The sequence below is a fragment of the Sparus aurata genome, chromosome 24, assembly GCF_900880675.1.
Source record: "Sparus aurata chromosome 24, fSpaAur1.1, whole genome shotgun sequence".
NCBI classification, from domain to species: domain Eukaryota; kingdom Metazoa; phylum Chordata; class Actinopteri; order Spariformes; family Sparidae; genus Sparus; species Sparus aurata.
The window spans coordinates 6814174-6831550 of NC_044210.1; the positions used below are offsets into that span (position 1 = coordinate 6814174).

At 40.6% G+C, this 17377-nt stretch overlaps 1 long non-coding RNA gene across 1 annotated transcript; it reads left to right on the forward strand.

The window, feature by feature from the left end:
• Positions 1-896: 896 nt before the first annotated feature.
• Positions 897-11347, forward strand: LOC115576573 (uncharacterized). Its single transcript, XR_003982885.1, has 3 exons — positions 897-960; positions 1553-1613; positions 11246-11347. It is a non-coding gene; the product is annotated as an uncharacterized LOC115576573 (long non-coding RNA).
• The last annotated feature ends 6030 nt before the right edge of the window (positions 11348-17377 follow it).

Below are 17377 nucleotides of genomic sequence, written 5' to 3' on the forward strand. Positions count from 1 at the left end.
GCAGCATGTATCTCAACACGAGCAGACATTGAATTAATTAGCCGCGTTGAAGAAAATGTTACCAGTCTGCACAGATTTTTCTTTTTTTAAAACCTCCGTCCTCACTTTTGCATCTGCTGGGCTCTCCTCCCTTTGTTACGCTTGACCTACTCAGAGGGACAAAGTTTATATCCTGATGTCATCTCGTCCACGGCCACTGCATTTTACTGTTTCATTAACATTCAGGGCCTGATAGAAAGCATCAGTGCTGAGGCCATGGTGATCACTGGGACGAAGGACACGGCGAATAAACATAATAACCACATGGGGTGAAAAGGGAAGGGAAAAAAAAGAGCCATTGAGATACTGTATGTGACTATAACCTTACCTTTTATCAAAACCAGGTAAATCCCACCGTGATTAAGATCTCATTTTCAAGGAGGATCTTAATCTCAGTTGGATTTATGTGCTGGAACACCACTTTGTTCAGTTTTTCAAACAATGATATGAGGCTGAATGTCAAGAGGTGCGACAAAGTGCCTCACAGAACTGGTAACACACAGTGCCTGTGAAAAGGATTCACCGCCTTGACTGTTCCCCATTTAATTGCTTGTATAAATGGAATCATGGTCAACGTACGAAAAATATACAAAAACAAATATTCACAAAAAAAACTCTGACTTTAAAGTCAAAGGGAAAAGAAAAATTTCTACAAAGTAATATAAATTAATTAAAAATACGATGTAAAATAGGTGATTGCATATGTATTTACCCCCTTTACATGAACAGAGGTCCGGCCAATTAGTGCTAGCAGCCTCACAATTAGTGAAATGGAGATCACCTGGGTGCAGTGAATGTGTCTCAGTCGTGTGTAGTATAAGGACACCTGTGTCTGAAGGGTGAGTCACTGGTTCAATCAGTATTCCCTGCTACAACTACACCATGCAGACAGAAGAACACTCAATGCAACTCTGTAAAAAGGTATTTGATGTTTGTTTTTTTTGTTTCTAATTCTTTGTAATTTGATATTAAACCCAACAAAGTTCATGCCACCGACACGCAAACTGATGTTGTTTCCCCAACACCTCCCAACATAATCACTTTAAAGCCCCACAAAGCAAACTTTCTGCTGCCATTGTTTGGTGTAACTCTCCGAGGGGAATTCCTGGTTAGTCCTCTATGATGGAACGGTCATTCCCTTTTAATAGCTTCCACTATATTTGGAAGGTACTGCATAATGAATAACATTGATAATATTCCATTCCACTGTATTTATGTTATTGCCTCCAACAGTCGCCCTCGTTGATGCTGTTTACAATTTTTCTCCCCCCATAAATATTCAGCAGCTACCCTATCTTTCTAAATGTTATTATCTTTTGCATACAAGAGTATCATTTCAAAACAGGAAATTAAAGAAAGACAGAAAAAAACAACAACAACAACAAAAAAAACGACGTCCAAAGTACTGCCAGCGTTCTCGGTGACCAATTACGCCGATAAGCTCGCCGTTTTCCATTCTTCTGCTTGTGATGAAAATCGAGCATGTGTGTTGATACAAAGGCTCTCATTACAGATGAGGGGACTGTGTGCAAACCTCTCCTCCCCGGCGTGAAGCGTCTCCCCGGCATAAATAAGTAAGACATACCTCCAACACATCCACATAATAATGCATAATACAGTGTTTCCCACACATTCACTTATTTGTGGCGGTCTGCCACAATATCAACATTGGCCGCCACTGTCGTGGAAAATCTCCTTTGAGTAGAGAGTGCTAAATCTCCGAAGAATTTCAGATCTCAGCGTATGAATCAGATGTCATTTAATACACGCAGCGTGGAGAGAAGGCAAAAGCATTCTCTGACAAACTCTAAATTGTTACCCCTTAAGTACAGCACAGAGAGGAGGTTACGTTCATTTACAAACAGTCATAAAACATCTTCTTTACAGATAAAGGACTCTTTGATATTTTGATGTGTCCTGTCTTCCCAGGACAGTGACCCTTTGATCTAACAGATGGGACAGTAAATGTCATCTTATCTAAACTATGTATACATTTCAATGTGGGGATGTGCCCCCTCCTGTGGCTCATGTGACACCTCAGGCAGTGTGACAATCTCTCTCTCCTTCCTGTCCTTACAATACATTTGATAAACAAAAGGAATTCTATGTAAATTTCTCACATTCCTCCCTTTTGACACAAAAGTGTCAACACAACATTTTGAGAAATTACATTGAAAGTTTCAAAAATAGGAAAATAAATTTTTAACAGCTTCAAAATGTTTACAGCTATCAGTTTCTACTGTGAATAACAAAAACAAAAACAAAATACAAACACACAAACAAATTCATTCAAACCATTAGTATTAAAGAACAGAATTATATCAACTCATCATTTAAATCATATGGGTTTCCTGGAGCCCATTCCATCCAAGAGTTCGTCCGCATCAAAAACCCAGGGCTTCCACTCATTTTCTTTCTCAAAACAGTTCGCTTCTTCTCCTGATCACTTGCTCTGTGTCAAGTTTTAGTTTTATGTCCTTTCAGGATTGTTTGATCCTGCATCGGTTCTTCTGTGTCTTCTTCTGCTCTTGCAACCAGTCCATTTTTACCCTTCTGTAAGAGATGGGGTGTCTGAGTATCAATATGGATGATTTTAGTGTGTTTGATGACTGCAGGTGAATCAGTTGGTGGTTTGAAATTTTTTTTCTCCGTTGAAAAACAGGATAGGATAATGGCCATTGTGGTGACCAAAAACAAGGATGAGAACCACAGTCATACTCGTCCAACGGTGTCCTCTCTCAGCACTCTGCAGGTTAGGTCGTTGTCCTTCCTTCAGAGGCATGGCTTGGAAAAGGCTTGCACTACGATCCATGTATGCAGGTGTCCCTCTCAGCTATCCGGACAGCAGTGGGCAGGTGTGGTCCTGTCCACCGTGGTTGACTCCAGTGCTTCCTCCTCAGGTTCTTTTAACACTGTCCAGTCTTCAGGCTGGTTATTGTGGAGTTTGCACCATAGTAGGCTCCAGAAGGACTGCTTTCACCTATAGAAGATTATCTTCAAAAAACATGGTTAAATGCACAACACTATCTTAAAACTATCAGCATCCAATTTGGTGAGGGTTAACCTGTTTTGAGGAAGCGGGGTGTTAATTATTTTCAAAGGACAGCCAGTGATTATCTCGTAAGGAGACAGTCTAGTCATCTTATGTGACATATCTGTTTCTGCTATCAATTTAGTCAATTTTGTTTTTAAGGTCTGGTTAGCGTGTGCCACTGCACCTCCACTAGCTAACACAATGTGATTTTTGGGTTTATGTGCAGGTTTTTTGAGATGTTTTGAATAAAAAAAATTATTTACTTTTATTTATTATGTTGTATTTTTACTCATTATTATTATTATTATTATTAATAATAATTATTTGTAAGTGTGATTCATTATTAATTGTTTATTTCTTATTAACTTATTTATTTAGGGGAGAAATCTACAGGCAATTATTTCCCTCAGCAATTATTTAGCGATTTAGATCGCTGTTACATATTTATGTGGAAATCATTCAGTCCCTTTTGAAAAAATGTTTTCACAATAATGTAATAATATTTATACGTACTACATGGAGTGAGTTGAATAAAATCCATTATTTAATGCTCAAAAAAGATCTTAATGTTCAGGATGGGATGACAGAGGCTATGCCTCAGCCGACATTTTAAGTTTAACAAATCACACAATTTTTAACAAAGCTTTTAACAAAAAGTTGAAAAAATCCTGGCGTATGCCATAATCTATTTACAATATTCTACATCCTCCCTTTTGATACATGGTCAAGACCATGTGTCAAACTTTGCAAAGAAGGAAGTATGGCTTTTGGCAGTACTGGGAGGCCGTTTACACCAACCCAGAGGTCAGATGGGAGTTCAATAAACGTTTTCCTACTTTCATCTAATTTTTTTTTTTTTTTTTTTTTTTACATCATCAGCTTCTGTTTGAAGCAGATAGATTTTATTAAAGGACAGATAAAAGCATTTGTAGAGTGGGGACACAGGTGAAAAAGTAGCAGGAAGTCATGTTTGCCTGTGGTCATTAAAACTGTATCACTCCTTGTCTTGATGATTGGACTCATATGGTTATTTATAGAAAACAGACAAACAAATATTAATTACTTATTCTCATTTTCATTTATAAACGCTAACCATTTCATTGTATATTGTATATATGCTCAGATTGTCTACTTTATTACTTTACTATTTTATTGTATATTTTATCTAATTTCATTTTATAGTGTATTTTACTGTTTTATTTACCCCTTATCTTAGCACTTGTTTCCACTCATGCTGTATTTCTATTTTACTTTGCACGGAGTGTCTGAAAACAAAAACATTTTTTCTTGGGGTGTAATACAGTATTTTGATTTTGATTCTGATGAGCTGTCTTAGCAGCTGCATTTCCCAGTGACACTGGGTCATTAGCACTTGTATGAACTTTACATTAGCATAGGTAGAAGTAATGCAGACAAAAGGGTAATGATTTTACTTCTAGGAGCATTAGATCTTCCTGTAGACGTAAGAAATTTGGATTTCCTATAATGTGTGAAATCATGACATATTAAATGCATACTGAGAGTCAGTATAAACCGTGATATTATTCCCGGTCCTAAAAATTGAAAAGAAAAAAACAGCTGCCAGAGCAGACAGGTTATTTAGAATATGAGTACGTTCAAACTATATCATAGTTAGTACATATTTCATATGACACACAAGGGGATCCATCTGTTGGATTTCTCACAGCAGAATCATCTACAAAGAAAAAACAGAGTTAAGGTTAATGAGGGAAAGTGTCACAGAGTGCATCTGTTGGTTTTGACACCGTGACGACCACTTTCAGACAGGGGTGTAATTCTCCATCTTGAGCTGTCAGGACCAAAATTTATGGGTTAAAAGACAGAACTTTTTTATAAAGTTGCGTGAGTCATTGTCAGAAACACATTTTGCTAGTGTAGCAGTTTAGCTGGGTTAAGGTAGGCGGGTTTTCCTGTAAATAAAGGACGTTACAGCATGTGGGGCATGTACATTAAAAATGGCACATAACAAAAATATCAATTGTGGCCAGCACTGCTTCAGTAGCAGCTGCTACAGCCTTGTGGTATGCAACCATATCTCACTGTGTTGTGGACATTCTTTTTGAATAGTATCCCACAGGTCGGTTGTCACCATGTGACTGAGTTAGAATTTTCTTTCACAAAAACTCATTACATTCAGAAAAACAAAAAGATTTAAAAAATTTGAGAGTGTCTGGTAGTTGTGGGCAGAGGGAACTCGATAAAACTTGTTTTAAGTCAGTAAAATCTTTCTCTGCGTCAGGAGTCCAAGTCAAAAAGTCAGTCATGGCCAATTGTCTACCCCCATATGTGATTATATAGGGGTTGGGAGATCTCCACAATTTTTTATCAAATCCATGGACAACAATAGCCTGCTAAATTCAATAAGGCAATCGTTTTTTGTTTTTATTATTTTCATTCGCAGATATTTTGAAACATCCAAGATTGTGGATGTAGTCGGTGCCCAATTCACGAGCTTCCGGAGTAAAATAACGCATTTCATTTTAACAGAGAATTTGCAACAAAAATTTTGGATCATTTTCTGCCAGAAAACTAAAATTGGATACACTGTCTCAGTTTGACAATGCTCCTGCATAGAAAAACATATGCACAAACATTGTCAACTACTGAAAAGTGTAATAACACACAATGGCCGCTAATGCTAAGTTTTCAGCTCTACAGCCATCCAAAGTGAAAATTGGAGAAGAAAAACCCTATGGCATCTGCATCCAAGTATAACATTTTCCCCATTGACAGTGAAAGCAACCCAGAACTGTGAGTCAGGATGAATAGGAATGCTAGAATATGCATTTGTTAAATCAATAACTCAAAAACCCAGTCTGATAGAATGTTTAACATTAGTGTTAGAACATCTGCTGGATGCTGACCAGCTTCATTTATGACCCTAAGGTGTTTTAATGATCTTCACCCCCCATTTGTTTTCCTTTTAGGCAAGATGGGGGAGGTACATGGTAAGATTTAGGAAGTCAACAATGGCACCTTAATTTATGGTAGGCTGAATGACAAAATACTGACTTCAACAGTTTTAGGGAATTTTGCATCTTTTATCCCCAGAAATTTAACTTGCTTACAGCCTCAAGCTATTAATAGTGTTAGAAGCAATTTTTTTAGTCTTTATCAGTCAAATCAGTGTTTCTGTGTGTGTGTGTGTGTGTGTGTGTGTGGGTGTGGGTGTGTGTGTGTGTGTGTCATCAGTACTTGTGTCTAATTGTGCTCATGTCTACGTGCTTGTTCAAATTCTCTAACCTTCCTCCACTGTCTCCTCTGGTTGTGTCCTGGTGAATGAGCAGACACCTTCATGTGGTCAGGATTCTTCTGGATCTCGCCTTTCTTGCCGATTAAACTCAGGGCTCCCATCAGCTTCCCTTTGTATCATCAGTTTTCTTCCAGTGTTGTTACATTCTCATTGATGGATGTGGATTCAGTCTTCGTCTCCTCTTGCTTTTTGTTATTAGACTGTAATCTCTGTCCAGGATTCTGTGGCAGACCAAAACTCCAGTCTTTGTCAGGTGCCTCCTCTGCAACCTCCTTCATTTCATTCAGTTGGTATGGCCTGTATACAAACACTTCTGGATCTCAATGACAGTCTGCTTTCCTGGTTGCTTTGGCATGGAGTTAGGGAAACATCATCCTTCTGTGATCTTCACTCCGCACCCAGCAGTCAGCAGAATCTGCTATTGGAGAAAAGTCTTTCTTGGAGAAGCAGGTTAATTTGTTGCTGTTTAGGAGATAGGAAGATGGCTGAAAAGTCAGGGTGTATTTGTTCCTCCCCTTCTTTCTTGAAGTCATCTTGGGGTGTTTGACCACATGTGGAGAAGGTGTCGCTGAAAGGATGTAGGTGTGGAGACAGCAGGGAGGAGGTCCATTTCATAAATTCTAGCCCTACATTCTTTTCTCTCTTTCTTTTTCTTACTCAAACCCTCTTTTCACATTTCTTTCAATCATGCTACTGATTTTTGAAAAAACAATTTATCAGTCCATCTGTTTCTTCCCTACTTTCATTTTACCTTTTCTTTCAACATACTCTACACCATCTCAAAACATTCTGTGCTTAATTTGCCTTTTAATGGAAAACCTCAAAGGTGATAAAATGCCAAAGTTGAAATCCTGAACCACATTTTCCCCATTTGTCTGCTCTTAATTCAGCAGAGCCTGTAAAAGGGTCAGATATATTTATTAATTTCCCCATTTTGTTCCTCATATTTTTTAGTGACTCACTGGGACAGATTTGCTTAAACTTTCAATGGGCTTATCATTCACACAAAACTTCACAATCACACTGATCTTTCCATACAGTGTATGGTTGGATCTCATCAAATCACACACTAACTTTGAGCAACTTATTCAGCGAGGTGGTTTGTATGACACATTCGTTCCGAGCAACGCACCCTTTTATAGCATATAATCTGTATACTCACTGAACGTCACAACAAAGTTTATTCTTTATACTTATTTCGTATATTTATATCACTCATATGCCCATTTTATCATAGTGGGGCCTCGTATAATTGTATACTGTATCATATCATTATTACAGTAGCTCACATAAGATCATATTATTATATTATATTCTAATATATTTTTATTTTACCTGTTATCAGGTTTTCGGTCGACCACTATTTAATATCTACTCATCAGTAAGTAGCATCTGAAAATCTACAATCCCTTGAAATTTTCTTCACACCGTAGGTATAATAATCAATTCATTTCGCCTGTTGTACTCGTTAAGTGCTAACAGCCTTGCGCTGCGTTTCAGTTTTTTTTTTTTTTTTTTCGTTTTCACCCAAAACCACACAGGAATTACAAGGGTTTCTCGTTTTTACCCAAAACCACACAGGTATTACAAGGGAAAGAAAAAGGTGCTCCTCCTTGAGCCCTTTACCTTAAAAAACATTCCAATCACACAGCTATGGAATGAACGTCTCGTTACACTGACGTTTTTATCACCCACGACCACACAGGTTTTACATGGGGAATATGACTTTCAACCACACAGGTATTACAAAAGTCAACCTAGGCTTTTAGAATTTGAGCAAATGATTCAAACGCTGTACTCACTTATTTGTGGAGCGTCCGCTGGCCACGTCTGCGCCCGAATTTCAGGTGGAATCCAATCCTCCGTTTGTCGGAGTGGAACTTTTCCTGCCGGCAGTTTCCTTCAGTTCAGGCGCAGGCGGCAGTCAGCGAAGCGTCCATCCCATAACCTCGTCGCCAAAATGTCGTGGAAAATCTCCTTTGAGTAGAGAGTGCTAAATCTCCGAAGAATTTCAGATCTCAGCGTATGAATCAGATGTCATTTAATACACGCAGCGTGGAGAGAAGGCAAAAGCATTCTCTGACAAACTCTAAATTGTTACCCCTTAAGTACAGCACAGAGAGGAGGTTACGTTCATTTACAAACAGTCATAAAACATCTTCTTTACAGATAAAGGACTCTTTGATATTTTGATGTGTCCTGTCTCCCCAGGACAGTGACCCTTTGATCTAACAGATGGGACAGTAAATGTCATCTTATCTAAACTATGTATACATTTCAATGTGGGGATGTGCCCCCTCCTGTGGCTCATGTGACACCTCAGGCAGTGTGACAATCTCTCTCTCCTTCCTGTCCTTACAATACATTTGATAAACAAAAGGAATTCTATGTAAATTTCTCACACCACATATTGATTTTATATTGTTGAAGCTGCGCATCCTGTTCTCGCTCACTCAAGACAGTGCACCTGTCAGTGCATAGTATGATGTTATATATTCCGATACAGTGGCTAGCGGTGTGGTTTCTTGCCCATGGGTAAAACCAACAAGGAAGAGGAGGAGGACTATTTAATGCAGTTGGCTTGACCGTAACTTCATCTGCAGAGCAGGCAGCTGGCCTCATCGTGGAGATCAAGCCCCCACAAGGAGCGCCAGTCCTTGAAGCCTCGAAACAATTTTTTGTCGTGGCCAAGCCGTGTAATTACATTACGTATTTCCCAAAAAGCTAACTTTGTTAAAGACAAGTCTCTAAAATGGTAATAAACGCCTTGCGAACCCTGTGAAATTAGTTGTTTTACAGTCAGAATTTGGGCAATTCAGTCCAATAATATTTGGCCCGATTACATTTTATCCCCATCCAAGTTAGCTTGACGAAAGTTAAAGTTAGCCGACTCAGTCAGTGCCAATGCTCTATGGCATCCCAGATGGACAGCCACCACCACAATTAAAGTCTGATTCTGTGGGAAACACTGTAAAAATATAGTGGGGAAGGGAAGTCTAATGTTAATTGTTTTCTCTCCTGTGTTTTTGACTTGCGAACTGGTGAAAGTAAGTTTTGCCTGGATTTTCTCACAGTTTCTTTTCCATTCATCTGTAAAAACATGAAAAGTACCAGTTCTTAGGTAATAAACACAGTTAGATCAGAAGAAAAAAGAAAAGCCTCTCAGGGCTTTCGTAGTTTGATATCCTTCAATTTAATGAATCTTGCTGGACTCAACAATTTGCACAAACATTCAGCAGAGAGAAACCCGTCGCAGCAGAAGTACCAATTTCTCCTCCAACTGCAGATTCAGTGGGACACAATAATACCAGGGTTCTAACATTTCCTGTATTTTTCCAGTCATGGTTAAAAAAAAAGAAAAAAAAGAATGATGGGAGACGAGAGAAAATTGGCATATGTTGCTCCAAAAAATAATTTACACATTCTTGTGTTTTCTTTTTCCTTTTTCTTTTTTTTTTGTGGAGAGCAAAGTGTTTGATGTCTGCTCAACAGCTGGCAGCTGAAATTAAGGCTGTGCTCAGGGACGGGGATGTTCAAATGGAAGGGGCATGCTCTCTGTTATGTTTGTAACGCTGCAAATGCCCCTCAAAGTTTTTGAGCTTCTGAGTGGAGCTCGGGTAAGGCAGGCGAGTAAGTTTCATGTAGCGGCAGAGAAACACTCTTAGAATAAAGCAGCTTAAGGCGGCACAAAGTGGCACAGGGAAATGAGTGCGTGCCCTGAAATGTTCGGATGTAGAAGCGTGCTGACGTACTGGGCTAGTTGATGAACTACTTTAGCCGGCGGGCTAACCGCTAACGCCCTAACCTAGCTGGAATGTGCTTGTGTCAGTTATTGGCAGCAGCTCTCCTTCCTTCTTTTCCTCCGTACTGTGCCATATTCTTTCTCTCAAGTTTGAACATAATTTGAATTTATATGAGAGTCTTTTGAAGGGGCGATGAAAGGTCTCTGTGCATGCTAGCTTGCAAGAGCTTGAAAAACTACAAACAGTTTGTGCCATTGACCATGTCATATCTGTCTACACACATTTCATATTTTTGATTTAGATGGAGAAGACAACCTATGAGCTGATACCCCATTTTGGCCTGACCCTTACCAAGATAAAGTCTTACTTGAGAATAGGAAATCCGTTGCTACCATCAATCATTTGCCAAATGTTAGCGCTGACGACACACTTTGCGATTGGTCAAAAGTTTGTGTAGATAGATAATAGTGTTGCAGTGGTATGACTATTTCAGAAACGATAGCCTCCTCAGAAAATATCAAGGTTTCATCATTATAACTATTAGCATTTAAAATGAACCCTAGATGAATGAAAACAGAAGAATAATCTTTCTTTTTCTTTTCATTAGAAATGACAATATCTTCGGCATCTCCCCCTTTTGCTTTCATGACAGCTAGCGCTCGAGCTGGCATGGACTCCACAAGTTGATGCCCATTCATGCTGGCACGCTATGCCAGCATGAATGGACGGTGTTCCACAAAATTGTCTGTCAGTGTCACAGAACTCTGCTTGACTTGTTCAGTCGTTAAGTCCCCCCCCCCCCTCCCCCCCCACATGATTGTTCGCCATCATCATAAGGTTTTTGCACAAACTTGTGGAGTCTGTGCATGCTGCCAATGATATTCAGAAATGTTATGTAAATGCTTCAAAGATTCAGCTTTTCCCTCAAAATGTTAAGCTGATGATATCATTTGTAATTAAAAATTGCATTGTAAAGGTAAAGCAACAGTGGTCTCGGACATTTTGCTGTACTGTATATGCTTTTAGTACTTAAATGGTAGAATTCAATCAAAATGCTGCATATTCATGAAGTAACTGCCCAATGTGCATGCGTGTACACATTTAAATGAGGCTTCCACGGAAATCACTTTTACTTTCATTGTTGTGATCTGCCAGCTGCAGGTTGTGGAAAAAAAACTGTCCTGGGAGATGATTTCTTGAAAGCATTTGAAGCTCTGGATACACAGCAAAGCATGGCGGGTACAAGGATGGCTGCAGGTCACTCTGGGAGACGCAGGTAATCACTGATTTAGAAGTCGACAAGGCAGTTTGAGGGAAATTGGGCACAACATCTCATCAGAAAGCAGCACCGAACAGCAGCGCAAAGGAATTCAAGGTTGAATTGTTTTGTTCCTTTATAACCACAAGCACATGTACATGCTTTCACAAAGCAACACACTAGAGCTGACTCGTACAGAATGTCAAACACAATATCTGGAAACTGTCTGACAAACGGGGAGAGAGGGCTCCCGCCTTGGGAATTTCACCGCGGAGTCGTTGTGTGTGGCGATGATTGAAAAGACACTCAGATACCACACGACCTCTGAACGCTCATTGTTTTCTTCCTGATTCATTATACGCGTATTCCCACAATGGGCTTGGCGTGCTTCGCGTGCACCCCTTCAAATGCAAAAACAGGCAAAGTTGAGTACCAAACTTGTGGCATTTCCTCCCCCCGTCCTCCCCAAGAGACACACGAAGAACAAACACAAATCTTGTAAATGTACTTGATCCCTGCCATGGGCATTGTTGTGCATTAAAAACCCAGTGTGACAGTGACGATGATGTGTGCATTCGGTGGGACTTGAATGAATAGGATCGGGACATTTCCACGGCAGAGAATAATTCCAACCATAAACATGCATATTCTAAAGGTTCCCGGGGTCTCTGGAATTGCTTACTTGCAGTTAAATCACTATTTATTTATTTTTTTGTATCTAAACCTGATCTGGCTCGGGGGAAATGAATGAGCGATACTTAACAACTGTGCTGGCGCCCATCAGCAAAACACTGGAGCACCCCCCTATGGTCCATTACAGATGAGCAGTGGCCAACAATGGGAAAATGGATTTGCTGGGCAGTTCCAAGTCGCGAGTGTGTGCAAATGAATGCCACGCAGCAGGGTGAAAATAACAAACATGCGTGATTGACTCGGGTCACGCTGGCACTCTGGCTTTAATCGTATTTTACTTCAGTACTGGCACTAATAAATACATTTAAAATTCAGTGGAGACGGTACAGGTGGAAACACAATTTTTCTTGCACTGGTCAATTTTGTGATTTTGGGCCATTTTGCTTCCACAATATGTCCCTTTTTTGTCGGACAAGTGGACCAACCGGTCCAAAATACACATTTAGATGATTGCTCTGAACATTTATGCAAAGAAGTGCACATTTAATTCCTCACATGCATATTTAAACATAAAATGTATATTTAAAGTCAATACTTTATCTGACTGTGCGTGCAAAGTATAATATCAGCAGCCTCATTCTGCTGTGTGCTGGTTAGTCCACGGTGCTGTCCATGGTGCTGATTTGTAGACTTTTTTATTTTTTTTGCATTTCCACCTTTTTCTCCCTGCTCCCTTCTGTCAGCTTGTCTTGGATCCACAACAGGCCCAAAACTATACAGCTCAAAGGTGGGGTGGGGTGTTCAAAATACAGGTTTGTACAATGATTACAGTTTGACCAGTATCATGCAATATCTTTTGTTGGATCTTTGTAACTCTTGCGATCCAGGCCTCTGCAGAGCGTCAGGACCCCCAGTAGCAGTAGTACAACAGTGCAATGGAATTAAATTATACAACAGTGTTGCATGACTGTCAGCTTTTCCAGCAGTTGTGGAACTGGAAACTGGGAAAAAAAATATTTCTGATTTAGGGTAGTTACCCTTTTTTTTTTTTTTTACTAAACATTAACTACAGTTTTATTTGATTAAATGTAGTTTAAAGTTGAGAAGCAATGCCATGCCATCATCTTTACAGTAAACAATTGTTTTTAAAAAACAGGGCTTAATTGTTAACTAACTATTGCTAACTATCAACTAATGTTTAATTAACAACAATTTCATCATAATTGATGATGTTACTGTATAGTGTCACCTGAAGGTGTCAAAGAGATGAATTGGAGTTTAAAATGTGAGTAGAAAAATACCCAAATGTTTACCTGGCAGTCTGCTCCGGAACCTTAACTAATGGTGTTTTCCAGGAACTGACATTCCTTCGTGCAACACCTTTCCCTTTGCGCTCCCGTGGGCAGAGCCAAATACCAGACACCCATTAAACAGCGACTGCAAAGAATAATAACACACATCGCGGCGCCTCCTCTGATCGAGCCTCGCATGTGGCACCTAAGTGTGTCAACATTTCGCTGCTAAAAAATGTCACGTCTAACGACCGGGGCCTGAGTGCATCCCTGTGCAAGGAGAGTCACAATATGTCTACCTAATAGTGCTTATGCCTGAGCCTCTGCACTGCACTAAAAATGATTTAGTGAGACAGCTTTGTCTTCACACACAAAACAACTCTGGGAAAAAAAGAATGTGTGTGTGTGTGTGTGACATCAGCGCGGCCAACAGTTGGCAACATGCAATAATTAAACCACATTTACGGTCAGTGTCAGAAAATAGAACCGCGGCGGCGGCAGGCAGAGTTTAACAACATTCACACGACCGTTACGTGCCTTGGCAGAGCTCGCACAAGTGTTTTTGAGGCTGCATGTGGGAGACGAGACTCTGTGTTCCCACAAGGGATTCCATAATTTTAGCGTTGGCGGTGACGTCTTCGCTGCCCGCTTCAGAGGAGTTCGAGAATCAAAGACGTCTATTACCTCGATTCGATCACGCTCATCAAGCCGCTCTTCGCCGCCCGTACCTGTACGCCTTCGGTGGGGTCAGCGTCGTGGCGACGGGGAGCACCGTGAGCATGCGGATGATTAATGAGTGAAGGTCTATTACACTGAGTGGCTTTTTTATTTACCAGCGACACACCTGCTCTCATATAAGTCGAGGGGACTTAAAGCATACGCGGAGCAGCTTGGGAACGGCGTCAACAAATTGTGATCTTCGGCAGCTCGGTGCGTAAAAAGCTGACAGGTTCTGGGCTCTGTTCCCACTGGAGCGGCTCACAGTAAATACGTATGTGGCTAATGACACAGTGCTTTGAGTCGAATTGCATCTCTTTTCTATTAAAACGCCACTTACGTTATCCTTTCGGAAAAGGCCCGCATTTACTGAAATGCCATTTGCCTCGCGTTGGGAGGGAGGTGGCAGGCGCTGAAACTGAAACTGCATCATTTTACTCAGAGTTATAGGTTGGCTTGGATTAAAACACCCCAAAGCAGATGGGTTTCTTATGATTATGACAGACATTTTTCTCACAAGCTATGAACGGCAGAAGCAGCGCAGACTGACTCACTTAAGAGGCTTCCCGGTACAAAGCAAAGTATTACCACATTTTGCCTTTTTTAATATATCTCCCCTCATATTCCAGTGTCATTAGCTGAAGCCTTGGTAATAAGCCATGTGATATATACAACCCCCCCCCCCCCCTTTTTAGTTTGCAGACCTTGGCATGCAAATGAGAAGTGGCATTGGGGGTGGAGGTACTGCGCGTCTGAATTTATCTGAACTGATCAGAAACACAATTATGCCTTGCTCGCTCATAATAAACCACAGTTAAGTGGGTTGGAGAATTCATTTATTTACATTAACTCCGTCGCTGTTTGACAGTAATGGATGCCTTTCATTAATGAATGAAAGATTTCGGCGAGGCTGCGGCTCTCTTGTACTGAAGGCCCTTGGAGAGGGGGGTGGCGGGGCTGGAGGGGGCGGAGTGCAAACAATTGATAAATGAAAACTTTTAGAGAGATTGTATTGAGCGATTCGGAGAATACTGCCAAGAAACAAATTGGCAAAAGGAATCCTTTTACCTCTCTCGCGCACACAGACACACACACAGACACACAGACACACACACACACACACACAGAGACTCTGCGATCCATGTTCCAGCCCCTTTGTAGTCCGTCTAAAATGAGGGAAAACAGAAAAAGGTTTTCCCATTGATTTTGAATTTTTTTTCCCAGCTGATTTTAACTACATAAAAAATGCACTCCACCCAGTGTGGTCTGCGTGAAATTAATTTCTCCAGTAATGGGCCGTGATTTATACAAAATTAAAAGATGGCGGGATGCGTGCATACATACATAGCTGTGTCTCTTTGCTCCACGGCCGGCGGCCTCGTTGTCGCCCATCGTTCTCTCTCTTGGCCCGGTGTTACAGACAGATGTCTTGTCTCCACGCCTGCCAAACCATTTCTGCACACCCCCACCGCCGCTCTGGCTGCACCCATACTAGGCACTAATCTCCGTTTTGAATTAAAACATAATTGGGAATCATGAATCATTAATTCTTTTTTTTTTTCCATGGACAGCACAGGCGATGCCCTGTCAACTTGATGCACTGCCTCCCTTGTATATTTATTAAAGGCCCTTTGCGGTGCTGGACAGGGCGCGTGATGTACATATGGCTGAGACAGAGTGGGTGGGCCTGGACGCTGCGTGCAATGTCTTACTTAATGGTGATTCACATGCCCCGGGGTAACAGCTACCTTGACACTGCCTTGTGAAGTACTGCATGGCTGTCGGAGCTCATATAAGCATGTATTATATATGGATTATCCAAGGTGAATGGCTTTTACATGTGAAGTGGTGTTCGCACAAGGCTGTTATAATGTTCTTAACAGAGGAGAAAAGTGAGACCAGATGAGAATGTTTTTGTTTTTTTTCTAAATGAGGAAATTATTATTATTACTATTTCATATCCCACCATTACACCTACACTACTGTTACAGTAGAAACAGTAGGCAAATTGAGCAGGTATGAGATTATTCGAGGTTGGTAAACATTACAATCACTGGCCACGACCGTGGCTCTGACAGATCAGTCGCTCAGCTGTGCTGCGTAGTGATAAATCCATCGCGCTGTCCGTGAGGCCAGATTTTTGATTATCTGTCTGTACTGCCCTTCTGTCAGATCTGTCGCCGATCTATAGTATTCTTTAAAGGCGCAACATGTAAGAATTTTAGTTGAAACCAATCACAATTAAGTTAAATCAGCAGCAGATTCTTAAGAAATAACAGGTTTGAAGTCACAGTTTTAGTTTATGTATTTTGTTGCAGAGGTATCTGCTGAAGTCAGCATGCTAACAAGTTAGCTCTGACCCATCCCAGTCTAAAGCTCCTGTGTTAGTGGTGTAACACCAGCAGCAACCCTGGTGAGCCAAGCTTCCAGTCCAGACTGCTAGCTACACTTATATATGGGTCAAGCTAACAGTTGGCAGCAGGTAGCAGCTAGTCTTGAAGTTTTCTCCCTATTTGTTTTGAGTATGAATTACTCACTCAATGTACCCTCAAAGTGAAATGTGGCAGCATGCAGTCGCAGTAGAGTGACTGGATCATAGAGACACACTCTGTCCTTTAGTATTCCTGATGTTCTTTGGACACCGAGTCAATTTTTTTGTCTGAATCTGCCGCAAAACCAAAAGTGACCTCATGTTTCTCATGACGTCGAAACTTTTGTCCACTATTAAAGCTTTTGGAACAGGTTTACATTTCTGAGGGGGTTTTTTGTATCCCCCAAAAGCCTTTTGAGTGTTGTTTGACTAACCAGGGCCACCGTATGTGCAAACATACTTATCCAAATTGGCATCAGAGAAGCTCATTCATAGGGCGAGGGCCAGCACCTTATTGAGTTAGAACCTAGTGTGGCCATCAACATTTATTTTATAACTTTATATCTGATAATTTGACAGTTTTTGTATAATATGTGGGAGAAAAACTGGAAGTAAGTGAAATGGATATTGATTACTACTGTCTCTCAACCTAGAATATGGATCTGCTTTCAGACTGCATGCTGTGTGAAAGAAGATGAATCTTTGAAAACTATTCCTTGTATATGCCTGCAGCTAAAAGAGTGCATCTGTCTTTGAACTTCATCCAAAACCGCACCGCTTTTTCTCCGCACATAAAATATTGCCACCTCTGGAAGTGCGGATTCTCTGATTTCAAGGATCACAAATTATTCTTAACAGCAAGTTCTATGTATGGCGTCTGAGACTTTAAGTGAAAGTTAATGATGTGGTAAATGAGTGGAAAGGCACACCAGTGTCACATACTGGAGCTTAATGTCAAGTTGTATCATTTCCATAATATTACGGCGACAGTTGCCGTCATGGCCCTCTAACCACTG